We start from the raw sequence: 25151 nt of genomic DNA, 5'->3' as shown, positions 1-25151 counted from the left end.
AGAAATATTATGAGCTCCTATACCTGTCATAAAAAAGCAAGGAGGAAGGTAATGGAATGGCCAGTTCACGTTCAGCCTTCGTAAACTGAGAAAGTAAAGCTTGCAAGAAAATGTTCAGTTTTGATACATTAGTGCATCTACTGCACAAAAAGTACATATTTTTTTTTTTTTTTTTTTTTTTTTTTTTTTTTTTTTTTTTTAAAATAAGTACATATAAAGTACATATACCACCCATTCTGAATTTGTTTGTGGTTCTCGTATGAGCCGTCCCTAAATTACGTAACGCACTTATTCGGCATTAATGGCACCCCCTTGATGTAACGCTTTCAGGACGTAGGTCCCTGTCCTTTAACACGTAAAAATAAAATAGCGTAACGTTCTCCTCAACCCCCCCCCCCTTCTCCCTATAGCTTTACGAAATTTATGGACGGCCTTTTACGAGAGAGGAGAGAAAGATAAACGTGCAAAAGCTCCTGAGCCATCACAATCATTATGAACTCCTACTTTTTGAAAATGACGAAAGAGGGAGAAAATGCTCAGTTCAGCCTCTGTAGTTAGTAAATAAAGCTAGCATGAAAATATTCACTTTTAACACCTTCAAATGCACATATTATTTAGAAAATATGTATACATATCTTCTTTATACCCTTTGAAAACATTTCAATGAGCTTTTGCTGTAATGAGAGCAAAAGAAGACTCACGCGCAAAAGCTCCTGATTGAAATATTATGGACCTCTACTTTTGACAAGAAGACAAGGAGGAAGAAAATGCCCGATTCAGCCTACGTAGTGGAGTACATACCTCCCTTTAAGAAATGATGATAGTGAAGCCGGTTAGGAACGACACTTTAATGGGTGGGATGATAATTGCGTTAACCTTCGAGTCAGTCATGTATGAGATGTTGCCCTGTGGGTTTCTGGCAGTGTCCACCCGACAAGCGCCTGATTTAGCCGCGAATCGGAAATGAGATGAGCCAGAATGGCCCGTCAAAAAGTGTCTATTCCAACGCTGTTTCGGCGCCGCAACAGACGCCCATACGATTTATTCTCCATCGTCCGCTGATTCATCAACGCTACTCTTTCTTGCATCTTCTATCTGCACGCGAAGACTGGTATTCGATGGATCGGCATGCGCCTTAAAACATGCCTCAACGTCTCGTTTAATTTTGACTTTATTTATAAGCGCAAAATGTCCCACGGTTAGACGCAATGGAAAAAAACACATTGGATCTAGAGTCCAGACTCTTGAAAACATTGACAAGAAAAAATACTCTTGATTCAATCGGATTTATGCTTGAATCAAAACGAAATCCGCTTTAATTAACAGGCTTGGTTCTTGGTTTCAGCTAGATTCTGATTGAACCAAGAGTACTTTTTCTTGTCGATGTTTTTAAGAGTCTGGACTCTAGATCCAATGTGTTTTTTTCTTTTTTCCAGTGCGGCCAAACTGTAAAAGCGCGTTTCATGAGCCAAAATAAAAGTTGTTGCATCTATAAAGTTTTTTTTCGAAAGCTGCCCCTAGTCGGAGCTTCAGTTTTCAAAATATTCGGGCAAATCGTCATTTTCCTCAATTTCGGCAACAGTCATGAAAAAAACTCACATAATGTGTGGCGCTGAGTATATACACTGATCAAAATATTTGTGTTCTTTTGTTACTTTTGGTTATTATAGGAAGTGAAACACAAACCAAGCCAAATATTGTGTTGACTTTGATACAGTTAGAGCAGAAAACAATGGAGAGACGAGAAAATCCCGGAGCCAACCGAAGGCTTGGGTTTTTTCGTGTTCTCCTTCCCTTATTGACCAAACTTTTAGTGTTGAGTTGTTTCTCTGTGTAGTTCATGCATGCTCCCAAATTATAACAAGTCAAAATGGGATTTTAGGGGGTTTTGGATCTTTTAAGGTAAAACGCTTGTTTTTTCAACCAATAAAGGTGTCATTAAGTACTATTTGCGCACTTATACATCGGATGTAAAAGAATCTAAAAAATTATTGGTAGCATTTTTATCTGCGGTGCGACATTTAAAAAATTCGAGAGAACGGCCAAAAACAAAGTTTCTTCATTGGGTTCTTCAACGGAATCAATAGATCGTAACCGATACATCAAACAGGTGAGATTGTATTGATATCGATTGGTTCAACATGTAAACACAGCCTCAAAAGTCCACTGAGTAGTCTGAGGAAACGGGTTTGTAGAGATAGATTTTGGATGCTTGCGAGTACAAAATGGCAAGAAAGAGTCAAATTGTTAGGAATTTTCTCATTTGCAGTTTTTCAGACTTAAATTCTAAAAAAATTTTCTGAGGTTATGCTCTATTGTTTTGAACTAAACAATAAATCGAACCACTACCGAATACGGTCTACTACGCCTAACTCATATGTAAAATACTGCAGAGACCCGAAATCCCCGCGGAACTTGTTTACAAGAAATCACGTTAAAGGCACAACTTGATCATCAATTTTTGCGACATACACAGAAACATAGATCAGCATACAAGGGACAAAACAATCTCAATTTAAGAACATATTCTCCTCGTCGAGCAAGTCGAAAAGGGCTTAAAAAGTATAAAATCGGAGCAGGCTCCGAAATAAAGTCCAAATACGGCGCGGGAAACGGCGAGGCAGACACGGGATTGGAGCCGAGGTGACATTAATCACGTACGAACGTCACGCGCGTCACGGCTGCCGAAAACACGGTCTCCGGGTCAACAGGTAGCTCGTGCCTCGGCGAGCTGAATATTAATTTTCGGATTTCGGCGCGGAATCAAGGCTCCCCAGAAGACAAATCTGTTCAGCGGAGAAGAGTTAAGCTCCCATATCAATCAAAAATTCAACATGGCGAAGGTTCGGCCACGGTACAGGGTAATGGGGAAAACACCAACTCCGCGAAACGAGAAACTCCTTTGTGGTGTTTTTAAAAATGCTTCAATTTCATTTTATAAAAAGAGAACGAAGCAATACGCATTGAAACATTGATTGAAGTTTTCGGGACGGATTTAGATGGTTTTAAATGTCGGTAATTTGGGGGTTAGGCCATGGAGCTTTTAGGGCCCAAAAATGACAGCAAACCTATGGACTCAAAGTACCCAGAACGAGTAATCATTACCATTGTTACGACTCAGCGTTAGTAAAGCACGTATTTGACTTAGTTTTGTTTTTTTTTTTTACCCATAAAATTTCTCACTTTTGTGGAAGGACGCTTTATGAATATTCGTGGCCATCAATTTCAAGATTGGCAGCGGCATTTTTCTAGTAATTTTCGTTTTAGACGGTTGGCAGCCTTGTTAGACCCTAAGAGCTCTATACTTCAACACGTCCGTAATCTCCGCATATAGTTACTCTAATTTAAATAATATTCTGTTTAGAAAATGAATCATAACAAGAGGCCTGCAGCGTCGCGAATAACCAAGGTCTGCTTTTTTGCTGTCAAAAAAGCGCTCCACCGTCGACCTGAGACTTCGCGAATGGAAGGGGGGAGGGGTCATGAAGGGGTTTCAATGCAGGTTCTTTGGGATCTTCTTATCCTGATTTTCGATCATTCGCAGGAACTTTCCCATTTCCGTTACCGACGCTTTCCCATTTCCGTTACCGACGCTTTCCCATTTCTGTTACCAACGCTTTCCCATTTCCGTTACCAAAGCTTTCCCACTTCTGTTACCGACGCTTTTCCATTTCCTTCACTGACGCTTTTCCATTTCCATTACCGACGCTTTCCCATTTCCTTCACTGACGCTTTCCCATTTCTGTTACCAACGCTTTCCCATTTCCGTTACCAAAGCTTTCCCACTTCTGTTACCGACGCTTTTCCTTTTCCTTCACTGACGCTTTTCCATTTCCATTACCGACGCTTTCCCATTTCCTTCACTGACGCTTTCCCATTTCCGTTACCGACGCTTTCCCATTTCCTTCACTGACGCTTTCCTATTTCCGTTAGCGGCGCTTTCCTAGGGAACTTAAACCAAAATTTGAGCCTTTTTCAGAATAACTTAATCAATCGTATGCTACGCCGCACGCATTGATGACAGCTGTGCCTAATTTTCGACTGATACAGACACAAAAATCAATCAAGCGAAATTGGAGGCACAAAGGTAGATTATTGCATAAGCGGCGTGCAGTTACGATCATCGGTGGCAGACGCCAGTTGTGCTGGGCAGCGAGCGCCAAGCGCCGGTTCATAAACCAGGCGGTGAGAGGAAGGAAAGTGGGATCCCAAAACGAAGTCGGAGCCAATAGCCGAGACGAGACCGCGAGATATGAAACGACGAGAATGGAGTTTCGTGCATATTGATAAACAGACGGTGTCAGAAAAAAAACTCGGTGATGAGTCACTAATTCGCTCAGCAGGAACACAGATAGAATCGCCACTCGACCGCGAGCCGCGCGCCGCGCCGCGTCTTGCAATGTTACCAAATGCACCGAATTTTGTTTCCAATTTCTTTGCTCCCGTGGAAAGCTTCTGGGAAACTGCGAAAACTTCAAGAAATGGTGTCGATTTATTCTACTTTAAAACAATAAAATAGGAGCGGAGGTTTGCAAACAACTCTAACGAGCCGCGCGCTGCGCCGCGTCTTCCGCTAGTTACCAAATGCACCGAATTTTTTACTACTTTCTTTGCTCCCGTGGGAAAGCTTCTGGGAAATTCTGCGAAAACTTCAAGGAATGATGTCGATTCTTTCTGATTCAAAACAATAAAATAGGAGCGGAGATTTTCAAACAACGCGAACGAGCCGCGCGCTGCGCCGCGTCTTACGCTAGTTACCAAATGCACCGATTTTTTTTTACCAATTTTTTTGCTCCCGTGGGAAAACTTCTGGGAATTTCTGCAAAAACTGCAAAGAATGGTGTCGATTGTTTCTCCTTTAAAATTATAAAAGAGGAGCAGATATTTTCAAACACATCAAAGGAGATACATGGTTGCGGACTGGACGTCGTATTAAAGTTGATTATGAATATTATGATGAGAAATATTAAGAATTATTCTGTCATGAAAGTGACGTCATTTTCAAGCCTTTGCTTCCAAAACGTTTATTTTCACTCGGACACTTTCGAGAATTTTCCTTTGAAAATTTTACAGACTTTTCCACGTATTGGCGTCAAAAATCACGAAATTTTGAACGGAAATCGCGCGTTGTTGTACGTGTAAAAACGAGAGGCGAGTAATTAGATTTTGCAACCTTGGAATGGAGATACGTTCCTTTGTCCGAAAATCGACAAAATGTCAAGGTTCCACGGCTGAATTTCCGTCACTTTTCAGGGTCACAGGTGGGAAAGTTTCCCTGACTGATTAGGATTTTCAGGGATGCCACAAAATTTAGAAGATGAAATTCCCTGGCATTTCCCTGTTACCCAGATACATTCGAGTGAAATTCCTTGACAGTTGAATGTATGCCATATGGCAAAAAATACCTAATTTGGAGAAGTTTCCAGGCAAAATTTGTTGTTCTAAACATCAAAGCCATTCCAGGAGGCTAATTAAGATAAATCCGCAATTTTCCCCTGATACTTTCATCAGTTTACCTCTTATTTTGCTGATTTCCTTGACACATTTGAGTAAAATTCCCTAACAGTCGAATATTTATCAGCCCTTCAGTTGACTGTATGTCGTACGGCAAAAAATACATAATTTGAAATAATTTCCAGACAAAATGTGTTGTTCTAAGCGTCAAATCCATTCCAAAAAGCTAATAAAGATGAATTTACCATTTTTTCCTGACATTTTTATCATTTTCCCTGACATTTCCAAGTTTTCCCTGACATTCCCCGGAATTTCCGGACTATGGCAACCCTGATTTTCCCTCCCTCTTTAAAAACATGTCACCCTAACCCCAAAATTTTTAACCCTCAAAGGATGCTCTACTTTTTCACCGCGTAACTTCAGCGCTAATTTTTTTCCGAGTGCAACTTCGCAACAGGAGCCGTGTCTCTGGGCCGCGGATGGAATACGCATGTCAAGGCTCGGTGACTCCTAGCCGAGCGCGGTGGCGGCGATTCCTTATTTGGCACTCGCGGCGCGGGCTCCGGCTCAGAGCGGCTCCTTCCCATGGCGGCTCCGGCTCGGCTTGTGTCAAGTGTAGCGCTTCTTTTTACAGTCAAAGCTCATGAGGAAGGGAGGCGCCCGGAGCCCCCGACGGACGCCCTCCCGCGTTCGCACCAGCTCCGCTCCACTGGCTGGCGCCAACGACGCAACGCGCCCCGATTAAGGCCGCGAGTGCCCGGAGCACGTCAAAATACCGACACTTCCCGTCAAAATAGGAGGACACCACCTTTGATGACAGGGTACGGCGCTTAAGGCGCACGATCCCGCCGCACACGTCGCACAGTGCGGCACCCTTATGGACGATGCGGACAAAAATCGGCAAAAGACACTTAACTTTAAATAATGAAGATAACAGCACCGACATAGGAACACCCTTTGGTACTATCAAAGTAAAACACTCGAGGAATAAGAAAATGTTATACCTCAGGTTTTTTTGCGTACTTTTCAAGAAAAGTTCATTCGAAGTTGGCAACCTCGAATTAGCCCTGTGTTAACAACGTAAAAGCAACGTGAAACACCCAAACTTTAACTTCAAATATCTCTGATAGTCGCAAAAAGTCGCAAGATCTTTTTCTTAGAATTGAAGTTGAATATCTGAGAATTAAGAAAATGTCAACCACCCAGAGCATTTTGTGTTTCAAGCGAGAAATCTCCATTTGAAGTTGACGTCTTTTCCCCGTGTATTTCTTACGGACCAGTGATTCCCGACCTATTTCCTGCCCACTTTCTACCCACATTTGAGGTAGTTTTGAGCGGAAAATTTGAAAATGAACCATCATAGTGAGTCAGAAATATCTTTGAGATAACAAATTCCGAAAAAAATATTCAGATGTCGAGTTGTGAATTTTTGACTTTTGTCCACAGAGGGCCGCACTGTGCGTCGGTGCGACGATCAGTCGAAGGGACTCGATCAAATTTCATTGGACGAGGAAGAAAATATTATTACGCCTTGCCACTCTCAGACGCCGACTTGCATGCCTCAAGGGAAGGTATGGATTCGATCGACATGAATCGATCGAAAAATTAAAACGTGAATCGATCGAAAAACCCTTGAGTCGATCGACAACCGTAAATCGATCGACAAACCCATTAATGGATCTACAAAAGCCGTGAGTCGATCGACAAACCTGTGAATCGATCGACAAACCTGTGAATCGATCGACAAACCTGTAATCGATAAAACCGTGAGTCGATCGACAAACCCGTGAACTCGACAATCGATCGAAAACCCGTGAATCGGTCGACGAAAGTCGTGCATCGATTGACAAAAGCCGTGAGTCGATCGACGAAAGCCGTCAGTCGATCGAATTGGTGTCGATCGATTCACGTTTTCATTTTTCGATCGATTCATGTCGATCGAATCCATACCCTCCTGCCTCAAGTAACGTACTTACAATTTTACAGGGGTGTAGAATATTCACGAACCATCGTTCGCGAACTGAGTCGCGGCGGAAAAATTGCGCGGGCTATGACCGTCAATAATGGATTGGTTATATAAAATTTACTACGTTTTGATCAAAATGCGTTACGTTGTGTACGGGGACTGCTCTCCGCGTTTCCGAACAATGTGCGCATCTCGGAACTTGCATCTACAGTCAGCGCAATTCGCGAGTCGAAAGCGAGATTGGAGATCGAGGAGACGGGCGCGTAATGCTTGAAGTATTCCAACAGTTTTGCAGGCGCTTCCCGGGATCGGTTTTCGCGTTGAGTTCAAAGTTGTGGTTTTCTTCCGGAGCTTGAGGTTCCTTTTCACAGATCCTGTCGCAGTTTTGAAGCACGAAACTTTTTCGCGAAACCGCGAAACTAAAAAGAGGCTTGGTCTCTTTTCCACTAACTCAGAAATTCACGAAATGAAAAAGAACGTGAACTCTTTTCAGGACTCAGGAACTTTTAACACGCGAGTAGAAAAGTTGGATGGGGTAAAAGACGTGATTACAACTGCTTTGACTTCAAAATAAATACAATTGCATGTCCAGAAAATGAAGGAAAACGTGAAGTCTTTTCGGCTAGTTCAGAGACTTTAACGAAGAGTAATCTTTTCAGGACTCAGGAACTTTAACACGCGAGTAGAAAAGTTGGATGGGGTAAAAGACGTGATTACAACTGCTTTGACTTCAAAATAAATACAATTGCATGTCCAGAAAATGAAGGAAAACGTGAAGTCTTTTCGGCTAGTTCAGAGACTTTAACGCAAGAGTAGAAAAGTTGGATGAGTCGAGACACTTGCTATTGTACTGATACTCCTAGAGCTCGACAATTTTTGACTCTGATAGATATTTGTGAGCTTTTTAGCCTTGCTTTCCCCGCGAAATAGTGTGGACTCAGCACTATTATGCAGTGATAGCGAAGAGAGCAGTAAGTGCATTTCTGTATGAGCCATGGGTAGCACATGCCTATGCCGCCTATATAGGCTCTTTATCTCTATATACTGATTAGACACAAAGAAAAACAAAATTTTAAGGTTTGAGAGAACTTAAAATGGATCCCGTTTAACAGAAAAGAACCAAGCCACATCAGCTATTGCCAAATTTAACTGGGCAATTTAATTTTTTACAAAAGAACGTTAGTGCGGATTCCTTTATGATGATTATTCTAAAGAATTTGTTTCGTACTATGCGGAAACTTCACTGAAATTCGCACAAAAATCCGCACGACCATTTTCATGTAAAAAATTAAATTACCCAGTTTAATTTGGCAATAGCTGATGTGGCTTGGTACCTTTCTGCTCAACGCGGTCCCAATAACGATGCACTGAACATTCTTCTGGCACTTCCGGTGTTCTTCCGCTTAAATTTTATGGAAAAAACGAGCATTTAGAAGCGAGCTTGAGGGTCGTCGCCCTGGCCACAGGTGAATCACGTCAAAGCGATAAACATGCGCCGCCAGATACGCAAATGAGCTGTGAGAAACGGCTCGGCGTGGCACAACACAACACGCCACGGCGAGGCACCTGCATTTGCCTGAAATCCTACGCTAAAATCCTCTCATTATTTCGCAAACATCGCTAGGGACGCCCGACAACCGAACGGAGGAAACTCGCACATTTCCTTACATAACCTGGACGTATTTCTGTCAAACGGAACTATGTGCATTATGACGTGAGCCCTGTTATGCATATATTCTTATGAGTCTCGGGGCTCATGTCTTAATGCACATAGTTCCGTTTGGCAGAAATACGTCCACCTGAGCTCCCTCAAAAGCCATTATTTATCGAGCGCTTATTCTAATGCGCCATCGATTTGTGACTTTACTTGTTTGTAAAAGGCGTTCGGACAATGAGTCCTGCGCTTCCAGGAGAGAGAAAAAATTTAGCTTCGCGGGAGGCCGTGGTACGGCTGAAAATGCCATTTTAGGTCACCGGTGATCAGCCAGGGTACTGCTGCGTACCAATAACCTAATCCACAATACGTTGCCCTTATCCTGGAGTGATAGTCAGTTGAGCATTGCGTAGAATCGTATTTTGATTCTTCAGTAAGGCAATAGACGAGGCACAAACTAAAACACTCTGAAGCATTTTGCCTTTTCAATATTGTCTGTAGAATATAATTCATACACGAAAAAACGAGCTTAGGGTTGGTACCTACATGTTAGTGCTGGGCACTAACGAGGGTTAGATCAAATGGAGCCAGCAAGTCAGAGGAGTGCTGGGCACTAAACAGCTCGAGGCTGGGTCACTAAGGAAGAAGTAGTGTCAAGCCCTAAAGTGACTTTGGAGCGAGCGTAAAATATGAAACGCCTCCGCCTGGGATCGAACTCGGGTTGCGCTGGTGGAAGACCAGCGCGTTACCACCAGGCTATCGTGACTCCGACGTCTCATAGGTGAATTTACACCTGTTAAGCGCAACTACGTCTCGCGGCATCTGATTAGCACTACTCATGTTCAGTGCCCACCTGTACTGCCTTCCGGTGTTGAGCTGTACAGCGCTTAGACGCCAGCCCTCAACTACTCCCCACTAAACGGCCAGTAGTGCTCAACACTAGTCTTGTTTTTTCCGTGTATGTATTCATACGAAGTTTGGAAATCGACTCCTAAAGAAAATAGTTAGTTAGTTAGTTATTATAATTTTAAGACATTCAGCGACTCAGGCTATTAACGTCTTTACAGATAATTTTGAAAATAGGAGTATAAACGAAAATTTAGATTTTTAAATTAAGAGAGGTGAAGAGTTTTAGAATTTTGGTGGTAATATTAGGTTCATCGCATGTAAGCGGGTTTGTATTTCTGTTGATTGTAGGGGAGTAGATCTGTGATTGGAGATATCGGAGGGAAGAGCAGTCCATAAGTATGTGTTTGATGGTTAGAGGTGATGAACTGCAGAAGTGGCAGATGGGTTGGTTTTCTTTGGATATGATATGACTGTGAGTGAAAAAAGTGTGACCTGTGACCTATCCTGAGACGCGCAATTTGGACTTCACATGATCTTGTTTTGTGGTTAGATGTTCTTGGAATATAAGTATTCGTGGAGTATCAAACTTATATCAAATTAGGGAAGCCAACATCTCTGCAGTAAATTAACTGTACTATGGTAGCATAATAAACTGCTTTGTAATTCAAAGCTTGAATGAAGGAAATAATGAGAAACTAACTTTTTTAGTTAAAATAGTACAGATTAATATTCAAGAGAAAAATCTGAGATCAAATCAGAAGACAAGAAGACCAAGACAATGATAGTGTGATATGATTGTAAGAGAAATGAAATTTTCGATTTTGTGTGTTTTGCAAGCGAGAAAAGCGCTTCAAATTCGAATCATATCCGGTCATAACGGGTTTCCAATCTGTTCCGCCGGATTATCTTCGCGTCTATTTTCCGGAACATGGCAACCAGGTTGGAGATCCGTGCTGCTGTGCTGCGGAAAAACGCCTCATGAACATTCAAAAGCTGCCAAATTTCCTCTTATAAAATGTTCATTTATGAGGAAAGTTATAAGTATTTGTCATCAAAATCTTCAAACACTTCAGATCAAATCACGAACAAAATTCTCTAAAAATTCGAAGAAAAAGATTCAAAAATTTTCCCGAAGTTCCATGATTTATCAGAGGAAATCTGGCAACGTCTGGAGGCTCATACGGCCTTTTTCCTTTAGCACGGCAGCGTGCTTTGCTGCTGGCCCACCGGGCCGGGGTTAGCACTCAAAACTCCCACAGACGACTTTATCGCGCTCGTGTCATTTGTTTTTATCGTTTTATTAGCGCGCTAAATCGCCACTCTCCGAGTACGTGAGTTCACCGACGAGCTCAGAATACGACTCGGGTCGCGCCACGTATGCCTCCATTCGTCGGCCCTTTGACGTGAGGGCGTATCTTAATTCCCACGTGAGCCCTAATTCATATATAAATCCATGTTTTCTGGGGCTCATGGGGAGGTCTAGATACGCCCTTACGACAAAGGAGTGACGATATGCCTCCATTGCGCAGAGCTTGCTCTTGGTAGGTGAGAACCATCGCTTATTCCGGCTAAACATTGTCGAATCCGGTGATTTTCAAGTTTAAGAGCAATTTCGGGGTCCTGCCAATTATTTGAGTTAAAGGAGGAAAATTTGCAGTTTCAAGGGTCAAACGGAAAGTTAAAATGAGCTTAGACAGTGTAAAATTTGAAGCATCAGAGTTGCAAAATTAGTGAAATTTCAAAATTTTCCGAGTTTTCCCCGCTTTGAAAAATCCTTGACTATTTCGACTTAGTTTTTCAATTCGAAACTACAGCAGTTTCTGGCTCAGTTCAGGAACAACGGTGGTTCAATCTAATCAGAAACTTAAATCCAAGATACCAAAAATAGTTAATTACCAATCATTTAATTAGAAACCCAAGAAAAGGGGGAAATCCAGAAATTCTTAAACCATAAATAAAAATTATAACTTTTATAGATAAATTTAAAGACAGATTTGCTTATGTATCATTAGTTTTACAATGTACATAAGTGTTTTTACCAATGAGCCAGAAGTTAAGGATCCTCATTGCAAAATGAAGCTTATTTATGCCACATTTTCCAGATCTTGAAAAATAAAGTGTCATGATCAACACTGAAGGTGTATTTGGAGTACATTTTGCAATTAGTAACTGCAATTTAGCATTTTTAAGCAGTAATTAGTGCAATATCTGGCTTATCCGTAAAAACACTTATGTGCACAGGGCAACTAATGGTACATACGTTGTTTCCGAATTGAGCCGCAATATGTAGTTCCTAAATTCAAAATGTTTAGTCCATGCACAGTCCTGCCCATTAACGTTAGACGAGAGTAAAATGGGTAACATGGTGCCTTTTCCAACACTTTCATTGGTCGAAGGTGCCACCATTGGTCTTACCCATTGCATTAACCATTACCTCAATTTGACTATGGACTCCGTACTGATTGGTCGCCCGTCTACTACACGGCGGTGCGGAGCTGACGGACATGCAAATGACGTCACTCGATGCGTCGCGACGCTCGACGGGTGTTTGGGTGCGCGCCGCGTCGCTTCTTGGTGGCCGCGTCGGCGTCTTTGTGGCTCATCACTCTCGGACGCGCGGCCCGGGAAAAATGGAAACAACGTCGGGCGCTAATCGGAATGCCGACTCGGCCGAAAAAAATTGGATTTTATTGTGCGGTGCATTCAGCATTCCTCGTTTTCGAGAACTCCGTGGTGATTCATTATGCAGTCACGCCTTGCATCTGTCAGAACTGTCCGGGATTTTAGTTCCTGGGAACACGCTAGAGGTCCCAGCCCGGCGATTCCGTTCTATTCGTTCAAAACGGATTAAGTGTGCTTTCTGATGAGCTTTGAGCTCCATAAGAATGCCTGAATTCGAAGGTCCAGAGAATAATGGACGCCTTGCATCTGTCAGAACTGTCCGATATTTTAGTTCCTGGGAACACGCTAGAGGTCCCAGCCCGGTGATTCCGTTCTATTCGTTAAAAGCGGATTAAGTGAACTTTCTGATGAGCTTTGAGCTCCATAAGAATGCCTGAAATCTAAGGTGCATATAGAATAATGGACATATAACGTTTTAGCTTCGACAAATTCAGCTATGAGCGTTTAGAGGATGTGTTCGTGGGGAGAGGATCCCACACTGAAGGAAACTATTTGGTTGAAAATGCCAATCATTCAGCACTGAGGGAAAAATTGTGGAAGAGGCCGGTTTTCATTTGGCGGACATTCTGTGCGCCGTGGGGTAAATTGCTCCTCAAACTCCGAAAACACTTCTCTCGATTGCGATGTTTCAAATGTATACACCTAAATATTACGGCAATTCTGCCATGCTACGAAAAACGCCGTATGTAAAAGTAAATGTTGCCAAATTTCCCCGATTTATTAGATAAGTTAAACAAATTTTTACTCAAAATTCTCGGGTATTTTTGATTAATTGAGGGCTCAAGTCTCTGATAAACTGGATGAAAATATTCCCAAGTTTTCAAGGGAATTTGTATTTTAGGGGACGTTTGGCAACGTCCGCGGGCTCATACGGCATTCTTCCTTAGCACGGCAATATTATTGATCAGCGAATCACAGAAAGAATATATCTTAGAGATCACGCACTAACAATCTAATTAGTGTAATCTGCTGCGGCAAAAGTTAAGTTCGGGGGTCAACTCTAATTTTTACTGAATGATGATTGATAAGCAACTTTTTAGTGTAAAATTCGCCAAATTAGAACTGATGAATGTTGAGTTTTTGCGAATTAGGTTAGGATCGCTGAACCAATTATCGCTCAACACTTCGGTAATCAGTCATCGTTCGGCGATTCTATGAGTTGATTCCCGAATACAACTACTAAACTAGAGGGAAGACAGTAAAGCGGGGTCTCTGAAACATATGAACGTACTTCTGCCAAACAGGACTATGTGTACTAAAACATGAACCCTGAGACCCACGGGAATATATGCATGCCAGGGCTCACGTCATAATGCACATAGTTCCGTTTGGCAGAAGTACGTTCGTATTATCTATGGTTAATCACCGATTGTGAGAGAAAAATCCGATGGACTTACCGGTTGAGAAACGTCGAGAGGATCGAAAATGGGCACGGACACTCGGATCACCTGAAACAGAGCAAACAGCGGCACTTTAGTGGACATGCTTCTAAAGTTCTGAGCCCAAGTCGGGATACGAGACCAAGGAGACTCTTGAAGTCACGTAGCGATCGCGGATCGGTCACCAAGAAATCTCAGACTCCCGCCAAGCCTCGCGAGTTGTTCGACAAAAATATTATACACTGAAAAAAAATTCTCGGCGTTTTTACCAAGGTCCGTTGGTACCTTTACCATCTCAATTTTTTTACCAACTATCGGTAATTTTACCAAGACAGACCGGTAAGCTTACCTAAAAACCGGTATTTTTACTGTTTTTTTTTCAGGTAAGAATACCACTTTTATTGGTAATCAATTCCCGGTAACTTTGCCATTTTATCTCGGTAATTCTACCACGGTCGATTAAAAATATTGGCGTTTTTACCAAGGTCCAGTAAAATTACCGAGAAAGTTCAATAATTTTACCGAGATTTCTCGGTAAAATTACCAATTCCATAAATGGTAATTTTACCAAGAAAAAACTGGGATCAAATAGAACCCTGAATTCTTGGTAATTTTACCCTTTTCTTAGTAAATACACCGAGATTTTTTTTTCAGTGTAGCTATTTTACTAGTCCGTTCTTCCATTCACATTTGGATATGAAACGTCCGACCGGCTGAGAGAACGAACAGTCCGGGAATCGCGGTACGTTACCGTGCTACGGAAAAATGCCGTAAGAGACATCAGGCGTTGCCAAATTTCCTTCGGAAAATGACGGATTTTCAGGAAAATTGGTGAATATATCTCTTCCGATTTTTCAGAGGATTTCGTTCGTAATTTAGTCTAGAAAGTCTAAAAATTTCAAGGAGAAATATTCATGACTTTCTTCAAAAATAAAGATTTTCCAAGAGGAAATTTGGCAACAATGGACCACTAGACAAGGTACAAATTTAAGCATTCTGATACATGTTTCTTAACCAGAATTTCATGTAGAGCATGATTCGCGCAACGAAAACTAATGAAACACACTCAAAACGAAGATATTAACGTTTTTATTTCACATTGGTTACAAGGAATTTGAACTACCCGCTCATAAGAAACTCAAAGCTCTACGTGAGTCAAATCGCGCACTACAACGGTTTCAGCAAGCTTCTCAATCGAGCAATATTCATTTCCCACCATGTATTGTTTAAACTATTAGCAATTTGCTATAGCTGACAATGAGCCAAAGCGTCAAGATTAAGGTTGCTAGATTTTTATATCGCAGAGACTGTCATGATAACGTTTAGCGCACGATGTGAATCACGCAGAGCATTGAGTTTTCATGAGCGGGTGGTTTGAATTCACGCATCAAGAATCATTGAATATCTTCGGAAGGAGTTGATTTCGGTAATTTTCGTTGTGCGCATCGTGTTTTACGTGAAATTTTGGTGAAGAAACATGTATCAGAATGCTGAAATTCGTACCTTGTCTAGTGGTCCATTGAATACTCATACGGCATTTTTACTTAGCACGGCAGATTGCCGATTACTCATCTGTGATGCGAAGAGGAAATTCCCGAGTGTAGAGGTGCATAACGACTCACAAGGATCTTTTCCTTTTTCGGCTATTTTTCCCGAAGAAAATGTTGTAACTCATTCTCTCATACTACTATCAATAGACTATACTACACTTGGACCTTGTTCTATAAGTTGGTGTCCTTTTTCATTGCCTTGCAGTCTGCAACGGAGATGTGTCAACTCGTTTCAGTGTTAACAATTTCGCAGTGAAATCCGGAATGAATTTCACTTCGGAGCATGTACTGAGTGCTGAAAATTCTTAAAAAGTGATAAAATCTGGAGCAGAATCTGTCCTTTTTTGGGGCATGAGACATTTTTGGGGATAGTTTTCAGTCGCTAATGGAACAAAGTGGCTTAGAACCATGTCACTCTGGTTGTTTTGTAGTCAAACTCGCTTCAGAGAAAGACATTCTTTAGTTTCGCTCCGACACTCGAGACTGAGTTATGATCTCACGAAAAAATAGCAAGTTGAAATCATTCGTAGCAACGATTAATTTCTTCATAAATATCGATCTTAAAGTGAACAATTTGAAAAGGAGATTCACATTTCTCAGGAATTTGAGAATTGTGACAGCCATAAAAGTTTAAACCATCAGGTTATTACTACAAAGACGCTGTTTTTAAGTATCGAGAAAAAAAGAAAACAATCTAATAAATTTTACCCTTCTTAGCTTATTTTGGCTTTAAACAAGTAAAATGTGGTTAGGTTCAGTGGTAGAGCCAACTAACAATAGAAGGTATGTTTCAAAAAGGATAGTTATTTTAGTCATAAGCTGTAGATAGGTATGGTACGACTAAAAGCTAGGAGTGTGATAAAAGCCATCTTTTTTCCGTGTGTTAACAGAATGGCCTTGCCATTATTGATAAAACTTTTAACACCAACCAAACTTGATCCGCGCAACTGACCCATCACTTGAAAAGGTACTTCATTTTACTAAAAGAGTAAAACGCATCGGCTACTTCTCAAACAGGAAGAATCACAGATGAACCATGTTCACGAACCATTAAAAATCTTAAGAGCAGTTTTTCAAGCGAGGTGCCAACCGAGATTACAAAATGACATTGATTTATGAGTTACATCCTCATAGATCATTCTAATTTGCAAACAAGCTGTAAGGGAGTCACCTAGAACTTCGTCTAGTAGAACGCCTTCGCTCCATTATAACTACCGGTGTCAAGACCAAGCAGAAATTTAACGACTTCCAGTTAGGAAATGGCTCAACCAATGAAAACGATCAACTATACCTGACACATTAATTTTAGTTTTCATTCGAATCTGTGGTTAAAAATGGAGGAGCGAAGGTCTCTGCGCAAGCGGACTCAGAGCAAATCAAACGCTGACATCTTCAACCGAGAGGAAAATAATTTGTACTTTTTAACTGGACGCAGCTACAACTTTATCCAATTGCTTTCGCAAGACTTTGTGCGAGTCATGCGACGATATATTCTGGGGAGCATATGGCAATATATTTTGCCGTCTTCGGCAGTTCTAATTTATGGTCAGGATACCTTTACTTCATCCCGTTTAAGATAAGCCTAAAATGTTACTTTACGTGACCATGTAAGTGTTGCATGTACACCAGGAAACTGGCAGTACCCACGCATGAAGAACTTATTCTTACCTAAAACTATAAATAACTACACAGTGGCAACTTGTGTCATTTTTATCATTTTTCCTCCAGATCGTGTTCTTGTGTGTAACACACACAGTAGTAACTTAGGTAACTTGATTTTTAAAGATTCTAGAATTTTGGTGATGACATACTTTCATGTTAGACATTAGCTACATTTTTAGCGAGATATCTTCTTCAAAATGAGGGTTTTGAAAACACTGCAAGGGGCAATTTTCCATTATATTTCGTCCCATTTTTACTTGTAACCCATCCGTAGCGCAAAACCCCTAACTTTTTCATGAATTCTAAAAAGTGAGGCAAAATTTCTCACTAACATCGGCTCTCCGACGAATTTCGACCTTAGTGCTTTTCGGGAAATTTAGCTACCTTTTTGTCTACCTTGACCGTTAAGCATAGTACTAAGACGTAGCCCTCCTTCCTCGTTACGCACCATAACGCAGACTCATATCCCTCTCCTCCTAAGTACGTTACGTAACGACGTAATACTTGAACTCTTTCCAAATGCGTTCAATTTTGAGAGGAAAACGGCAGTAAGTGGTACATGCATGAGGAGCAAATTAATGTGTTTTCGTTTATGAGGTAATCCGCTTACACACTTTCAACGTGAAGAGAAATTGCACTAATAAAAATTGCGGTGTTAGGTTCGAATCTGGGAGCGACAGGAATGATGGAGGACGATTTATTTGCACCCACGACCCATTAAAATCACGATTAACCTAGCGGCCCTTCATCTTTGCCGCGCTGTAGTCTGTAGTGTGTAAAAAACACTGATTGCATCTGCGAAATTGGAGCAAGGAGTTTCAGAATGTCATATTCGCCACCGTAACTATTTTGCCAATAAGGTCCCCGTAATTGAGTCATCGGGTTTAATTAGTATCGTAATATGGTCACGTGACTCTCCAGATGTATACCAAGTCTAATATTTTATGGTATGCAGTTTTGACAGGGATGCTTGCAAATATTATTGATGTACATTTCCCTTGCATGGAAGAAGGAAATGGAAAAAATGTGACTTTCCACAGGGGAAAGGACCGTTACTTGGTCCATGCAAAAAAAATTCTCAAACGAGTAACTTTTGTCGGGTTGGGTCAAAAAATAATATTTTCAGATTTCGACGGATAAGCAACTCTTTCTAGAGTCTTAACAGATGTTGTGAGTGGTTTACTTCACTTTTCGCCAAAAAAAGACGTGAAATTGCATTATAATCCATCATTTTTCACCTCCGACATGGCATGTCAGAATGAGATTTCAGAGATACCTATTAAATTCCACGCTTATAATTTTATCTTATTTTTTCGCTGGGAAACTTCTTGATCGTTTGCTGACTTCCCCAGGACTTCACATTTTTCTAGGACTTCTGGTAGTAACTAATTTTGCACAAAAGAATATTTCACTGACGCCTGGCTTGCGAGAGGCTAAACCAGGTTTTGCTGCCAATTTAAGCGACTTATGCCCAAATATGGTGCTAGAAAGGTGTACAGATTCAGGCAGTTTTAAAGATTTGACACGTACCCAGTTCCATCGCGACTTCTAGTTTTCTTTACTCCGTGACCAGTAAAGTATATCCCTAATAGAGGGCTGTCACGCCCTGGATTTTATCACTGCTCTTGTAGCAGGTTTCCTGGCGGGAAAGTCAACGTTTCAGAACACTGCATGAACTTTTGAACGTTTCCGATTCCCCCTAGTAAAAATCTATTTCTTTTATGAATCATCTATACCTGCTTTTTGAATTTTAGGAAGTATTTTATTTAAAATTCCATATTAAGACGGGTATCAATAAGGACCTTTTTTGGACTCATCCTAAATTTCCTCAACTCTACGATTTTTTGCTCGATGAAAGGCTGAATTTTATGGAAAAGGCCATACTTTGGTCATTTTAGGTCTCTTTTGGGGTTTAATACGGCCTAAACATGGGTCTGAAGGTCAATTTTGGTGAAAGATGCGGATCTTGAGGGTTTGGCCGTTAAATGCCAAAGAATTCGCATTTTTCGCAAAACTGGCCCTCAGACTTATGATGTTTACGCCAGTATTAGATCCAACAGAATACCGAAAACGACCAAATTACGATGCATTCTATAAGTTCCGTCTTTAATGAGCAAAAAATCGTAGGGCTAAGAAAAGTTAACTTAAAAAATGGGCCTAAAAATGGTCCATATCGATAGGTCCTCCTTCGGACTGAAATTTTCGAGGAATAATAAGCATACTTTTCTTAAGTATGACCATTTTTTCAGAAGAAATTTGGCAACCTTCGACTATCGGTACTGCGTTTTTCCTCAGCACGGCAACGCAGGGCAGCATGAGCGATGAAAGAAAGTGAAGGTGCTGAAATTCGGCCAGGATCTTCGCGGCCGGGTCGTCCCGACCTTCTGTCCGCCACTTCCCACGGGGTTCATGAACCTGACGCCCGCGCTCTCTGGCGGCTAAAAGCGAAACGCGGGCACTCGGAAAGAGGACGCCCCCCCCCACCCCTCCCCCCTTTTGGTTAAGGCTCAGACTGAGAGGCGCAAAAAGCGAGTTATTGCAGTGCAAGGTAGAACAATGGGATTACTGGACGAAAGATAAAACGCCTACTCGAAAACTCCGGGATCATCATTCAACGGTTGTCGCGTTGTGCGAACGTCAAACAAATGTTTCCTACTTAGAGCCTTCTAAGTGAAAAAATCAAGGGTGCGATGTACTTTAAATTGAGTATCCGGTTTTTTTACGAGTGAAGCTCCATACATTAGAAAGAAGCCGGAGGGGGGAAGGTGGGAGGTTGCCCCTCCAAGAATGAACCATTAAACAATGTGCGAATTTGAGCTTTAAGACGTTTATGGTTCCTTTTCAAACTTTAACGTAGAACACGGTTTGCGAAACAAAAATCAATAAAATTAACTTGTAATCCAAATATTTAAGCTTTCATTTACCGCAAACATAGGCCAATCCAGACACTTTGAACGGGTGGGGCGGAAGGGGGGTCCAGGGATCACCCCCCGAACATTTTCGAAATTTTGAAAGATCGGAAAAAAATAAATTGTAATAAGGAAATGAGACTTTAAAAGCTCTTTTCGTGAACGACAATGTACCCTAAAAAAAACGCTTTCGTAGATTTAAATCCGAATTGAGAGACGAGAAAATATACCTCATTTGAATATTGAAACGTGGTGCGTGGATTTTGGACGTTCATCTCTCATGATGTCCTCACCTTCTGTCCACTTCTCTAAAAACAATCGTGACATATGCATAATACTTTTATTATTCTTTGCTTCTTTTTTGGCATGCTTCACCTTTGTGATTTAGCTGCTCAGATTTAAGGTTGTAACTTGACAGATACATATTACAATTACTTATGATTACATGATGGTCCGTATTTGGAATAGTGTTTGGAATATTATTTGGTGTAATCTTTCCGGCCGTTCGTCATCGAGAATAAACAATACGTAATTCTAACGACGATAACGCCACAGAGAATAATGAGCGCACAAAGTTGTGAATTACATGGCCGATTTGACCGGTCCATTTTCTTCCTGGCATTTAGTAATGACGAACTTATAGTGAAGATGTTACCAATACTGATGATGAGCGATTAACATGCTAAATACTTAAAGCGTTAGCATAACTTAAGTTTCGTTTGCTCTTTTCCTCTTTGCGATAATATAGTGGACTGCATAACTTCACCATACTGTTACACTCATTTGGCTTAACCTCTCATTTCACGATATGATTATTTTAAAATGACTTTAGTAAGCGGATATGCTTCATTTAATTGCGTATCGATTACATAAAATTTAATTCAAATAAGACCGGAACCTTTTCTAGTTATACCAATTTACATAAATCGATACCTATCGCAAAATCGATAAAATTCTGTGACGTCGATCTGACTCCAAATCAGTACATGTGAGCATCTTTTACGAGAAAACGGACCTATGTTCATGGAAAGAATATTTCCGTACATACTATTCTACATTCCAGTATCAATACCTTAATTTTCAGTTTTTGTGGACTTGAAGACCTGAGTCTCTGTTTCCGTAGGCGGTTATGCATAGGAATCTTGATTTTCCGAAGTAATTGAAAATGGAGGCTATACAGTAGAAGGGGTAGCGCAGACACTCTAAACCTACAAAATGTGGCTTGAAAAATCAACTATATGGACTACATATAATCTTAGAGAGTCAGACAGGTAGTTTCTTCATAACGCAAGTGCCTCAAAGAAGAGAAAATTATTGTTAAGGTATCAGTTGATTAAACCTTTAGAACACGATCTTGAGGAATATTTCCGGAAAATGTACGATTTTTATAGAGACACCCTTGACAAACGTTCTCGAAAAAAAAAACAGACTTCACTGCCCCTCGCCCCCAAAACTCCGTAGCAATTACTTGAAAACGCGAACCTCTCCTTAAATGGCGGAGCGATCCATCTACCACAAACACGCTCGCCGCAGCATCTTGATAGACAAGAAATTTTGTAAGGACTTAGCGTCTTTGGACACCTGTCCCTTATCTATTCCAAATCTCCGTGGCCTCTTGCGTCAGCTATGAAATCTTTGACTTAATTTCAACGCTGAACTTCAGAAGTCGGATTCAGCGATATATCGCGAGAAAGTCGATGGGAACCTGACGATATTCAAGAGAAGCTTTGCAAACATCATCGAGTAATTCTGGACAAGCTCGCTGTTAAAATGTACAAAGACTCAAAGGAATTTCAAACGCCCCGAAATGGGGAATGATGGAGGTAATGAACTACAGTAGTCAACTCGCTATTGCCTCTCATTTTCGACTGATGTTTGTTATAAAATAAATCTAATTGAATGCGGAATTCTTGCTTGTTGACTACAGAAATCATGGATGAAATTCGATCATTTGATATTGAAGATATTGCTTTACTTTTCGTATTGTTTTCAAAAAGGAGAAGTAGAAAGACATTCGACGAAAGTCGTAGAAATCCGTGCTCGCTTCTGATTGGTGGCGGATGACATCATTCGGTTCAGCGCAGAATCGGGGCGTTTTAAATTTGCAGAAAAGTTGCGCTTTTTGAACTGCATATTTCTTGATTTCTGAATTTCTATTCCGCGTTCTTAAAGTACGCATCGCATTCTACGCGTAATTTACCTTCAGAAAAATTTAATTAATTTAATAATAATCTTAATCACTGTGATTGTAGTAACAGAACAGATACATTTTCCCAAGATAAGTAAGATTCAAAAATATATGTCAACTTCGATAATTTTATTTCCTTTGGTCCTAATTTGAATAATCACAAATCTAGCAGAAACAAAGTATTCGCAAGTCAAAATTCGTTCATCAGGGTGTCTACTAAAACAGGCTGGTCAAAAATAAGTAATTTTACGGTACTTTTTCAGTGCATTCTCAAGAAATTCAGTACCTCCTCCAACAGACCAATTCGTACTTTTTCAGCACCTCATTTGACGAAATTAGAAAACTTTCAAAAATTTGAAATTGCGACAAAAATGACAAAAAATTAAAAGAAATTCCGGACCTTTTTCAGAATTTCCGCACTATTTCAGTACTTCCGGACCGCCCTTACAAAATCAGTACTATTTCCGGACTTTTCAGAAATTCCGGACTCGTGGACACCCTGGTTCATAGAAATAATTTGGTGGCCTTTTACTTACACTTTCAATTTTTTCTACCTGTCTCTACACGTAAATTCGATTGCGCGCTGGAACGGACGGAGCAAAATCGCTTTGCGAGAGATCGCGAACTCGAACTCCTCGGATGCAAGCGCAAGCGTTCCTCCCACTCGTTTAGCGGATGAAATTCGGTCTTCCGGTGCTGTGGCCGGATCCTTGGGTGGCATTGTCCGCGGATATTGTTGCGTGGCGGCTAAGGAGCTTAAGAGCTGTTCCCTTGAATGAAGAGCTGCTCGGGACGGGAGCCCGGGCCCACTCGGGACACGTAATTAGGAGCCAAGCGACGCCTAAATGCTTCCTATCATCCAGGACCGCCACCGTCGTCGTCGTCGTCGTCATTGGAAAGATCCTCGCACGATTCATCTCATGGCTCCAGCAGAAAAGTAAACACGGACCAGGATAATACTGCCGTGCTAAGGAGAAACGCCGTATGAACCTTCAGGCGTTGCCAAATTTCCTTTAATATAGCACAAATTTCCTGGTTAAAATATGAATATTTTCCTTCCGATTTTTCCGATAATTTTGTTCGCAATTTCACCTAAAGTCCCTAAAAATTTCAAGGAAAAATATTCATAACTTTCTTCAAAAATAAACATTTTATCAAAGGAAATTTGGCAACTCTCAAAAGTTCATACGGCGTTCTCCCTTAGCACGGCAGAATAGGTCAGTGGACTGATTTTTTAAATTGATGTACAAAGCTATACAGACAAAGAAGACATGGGGAGGATGGAGCGATCCCATTGGTTGAAATGGGTGGTTCCTATAGACAAAGGGAGAAAATGATAGGCTAACTGTCGGGTCTCTCGCGGGTTGCCATTAGTTAGTCTATTACCTACCTCTTTTGTCCGTTGCAACCACCCGAGTCCACCAATAGGATCTCTCCGTATCTCCTTAATCTATAGATTTGTCCATCAATTTCAATGATCAGCCGCAGGTGGGCCATAATACGGACAAAGAAACTAACCGTTTTTGCACATTTTAAAAACAACATATCGATGACCAAAGTGTGAAACCACGTATGCGCCACGAAAACGCCTTTAGTTTCGCGCGATTCATCACCTGGGCCGGTATCAGGGGGCTGCCACATGGGCCGCGGCCCATGGCGGCAAATTTAGGGGGCGGCAAATTTTGCAATTTTTTTTAAAAGTAGGTATAAAAAAAACTTGATTCAGAAAAAAAAATTATCAATGAGAAAAGGGGACAGAATCTCTCTTTCCTGAGAATATAGTAATTTCTAATTTTATCATTTTTCGGTGATAAAAGAGACAGCATCTTCAATGAGTCGAGTTAAGAGAGGAACTAAACACGCAATTTGGCCTGGAGCTCAGCGCAGAGAGGAATGATGACGAGGACTTGAGATGAAAAGAACAAGCCCTCGGCACTGCGGTCGACATGTAACACATATTAGCGCCTACAAGACTGCATGAATACTTCACCCATTGCATCAAACACAGTGCGCCGCGCCGGTCAGGAGCAGTTGGCGTGAAACGCGTAGCGCCTACAAGACTGCAAGAATACTTCACGCATTGCGCCAAACACCGTTTTTTTTGGGTTCATATTTCCTTGAAGCGACGATGTCTTCGAACATGTTATCAGACTATGCGTGATAATGTCCTTATGGTACCTACAACGATTTCATCCGCTTAAAATTCATGAATCAAAGGAAGAAAAATATGAATTTTTTGCAGGGGTCAATCCAAGTACATAACTAGTAACACAGGGGTCAAATAAACAATGGTATGTGGTCTACTGTCGTTAATGACATCCCATTCCCGTTCGAAGGGCGATGTCTCCATTTGGACAAAAGTTCAAGTATCTATACAGTATACACGACTCAGTATTGTGCATAACTCATCCATTCCAATTTTGAAGTCATTTGCATATTTGAAACGGAAAACTTTGGCATTCCGCAGTGCAGTGGGTATCATGAGACGAAGTTGTATCGATTCTTAAAGTGAATATCACTCTCTGTTTCAGCATTTAACAAACGTGTTTATTACAATTACTGGCCAGGTACAAGTATTCGTTCAGAGAGAATTAAAACAGCTGTGGGAGATTCTAATAAGTCAGTCAAACCAACCGAGTTGAGGGCAAAAGGGCACTTGGCGCCTCGATTTGTCTAGTACAATGCAAACAGTATTGGTAATTTTTTTAGTTGAGACAAGTTTAAAAGCGCTTTTGCATGACGGAGACTTCCAGCGCCTATGATTAAGCCTTTGGATCATGAAAAATTAATGTCACGAGAAGATTGAATCAATAAAACTTCATTCATTAGTGTTGGTTTCTACGTGTAAACATCAAGGA

General features: G+C 41.1%; 1 protein-coding gene across 1 annotated transcript in view; it reads right to left on the bottom strand.

Moving 5' to 3' along the window:
* LOC109030221 (uncharacterized) overlaps window positions 1-25151 on the bottom strand; it is a 177759-nt gene that overhangs the window by 129742 nt on the left and 22866 nt on the right. The window contains 1 exon segment of the mRNA XM_072303583.1: window positions 14003-14053. The gene's annotated coding sequence lies outside the window, so the exon portion shown is untranslated.

The sequence above is a fragment of the Bemisia tabaci genome, chromosome 8 (genome assembly GCF_918797505.1).
Source record: "Bemisia tabaci chromosome 8, PGI_BMITA_v3".
NCBI lineage: Eukaryota > Metazoa > Arthropoda > Insecta > Hemiptera > Aleyrodidae > Bemisia > Bemisia tabaci.
The sequence above is the reverse complement of the archived record's forward strand: the minus strand, read 5'-3'. Positions and strand labels throughout refer to the sequence as shown.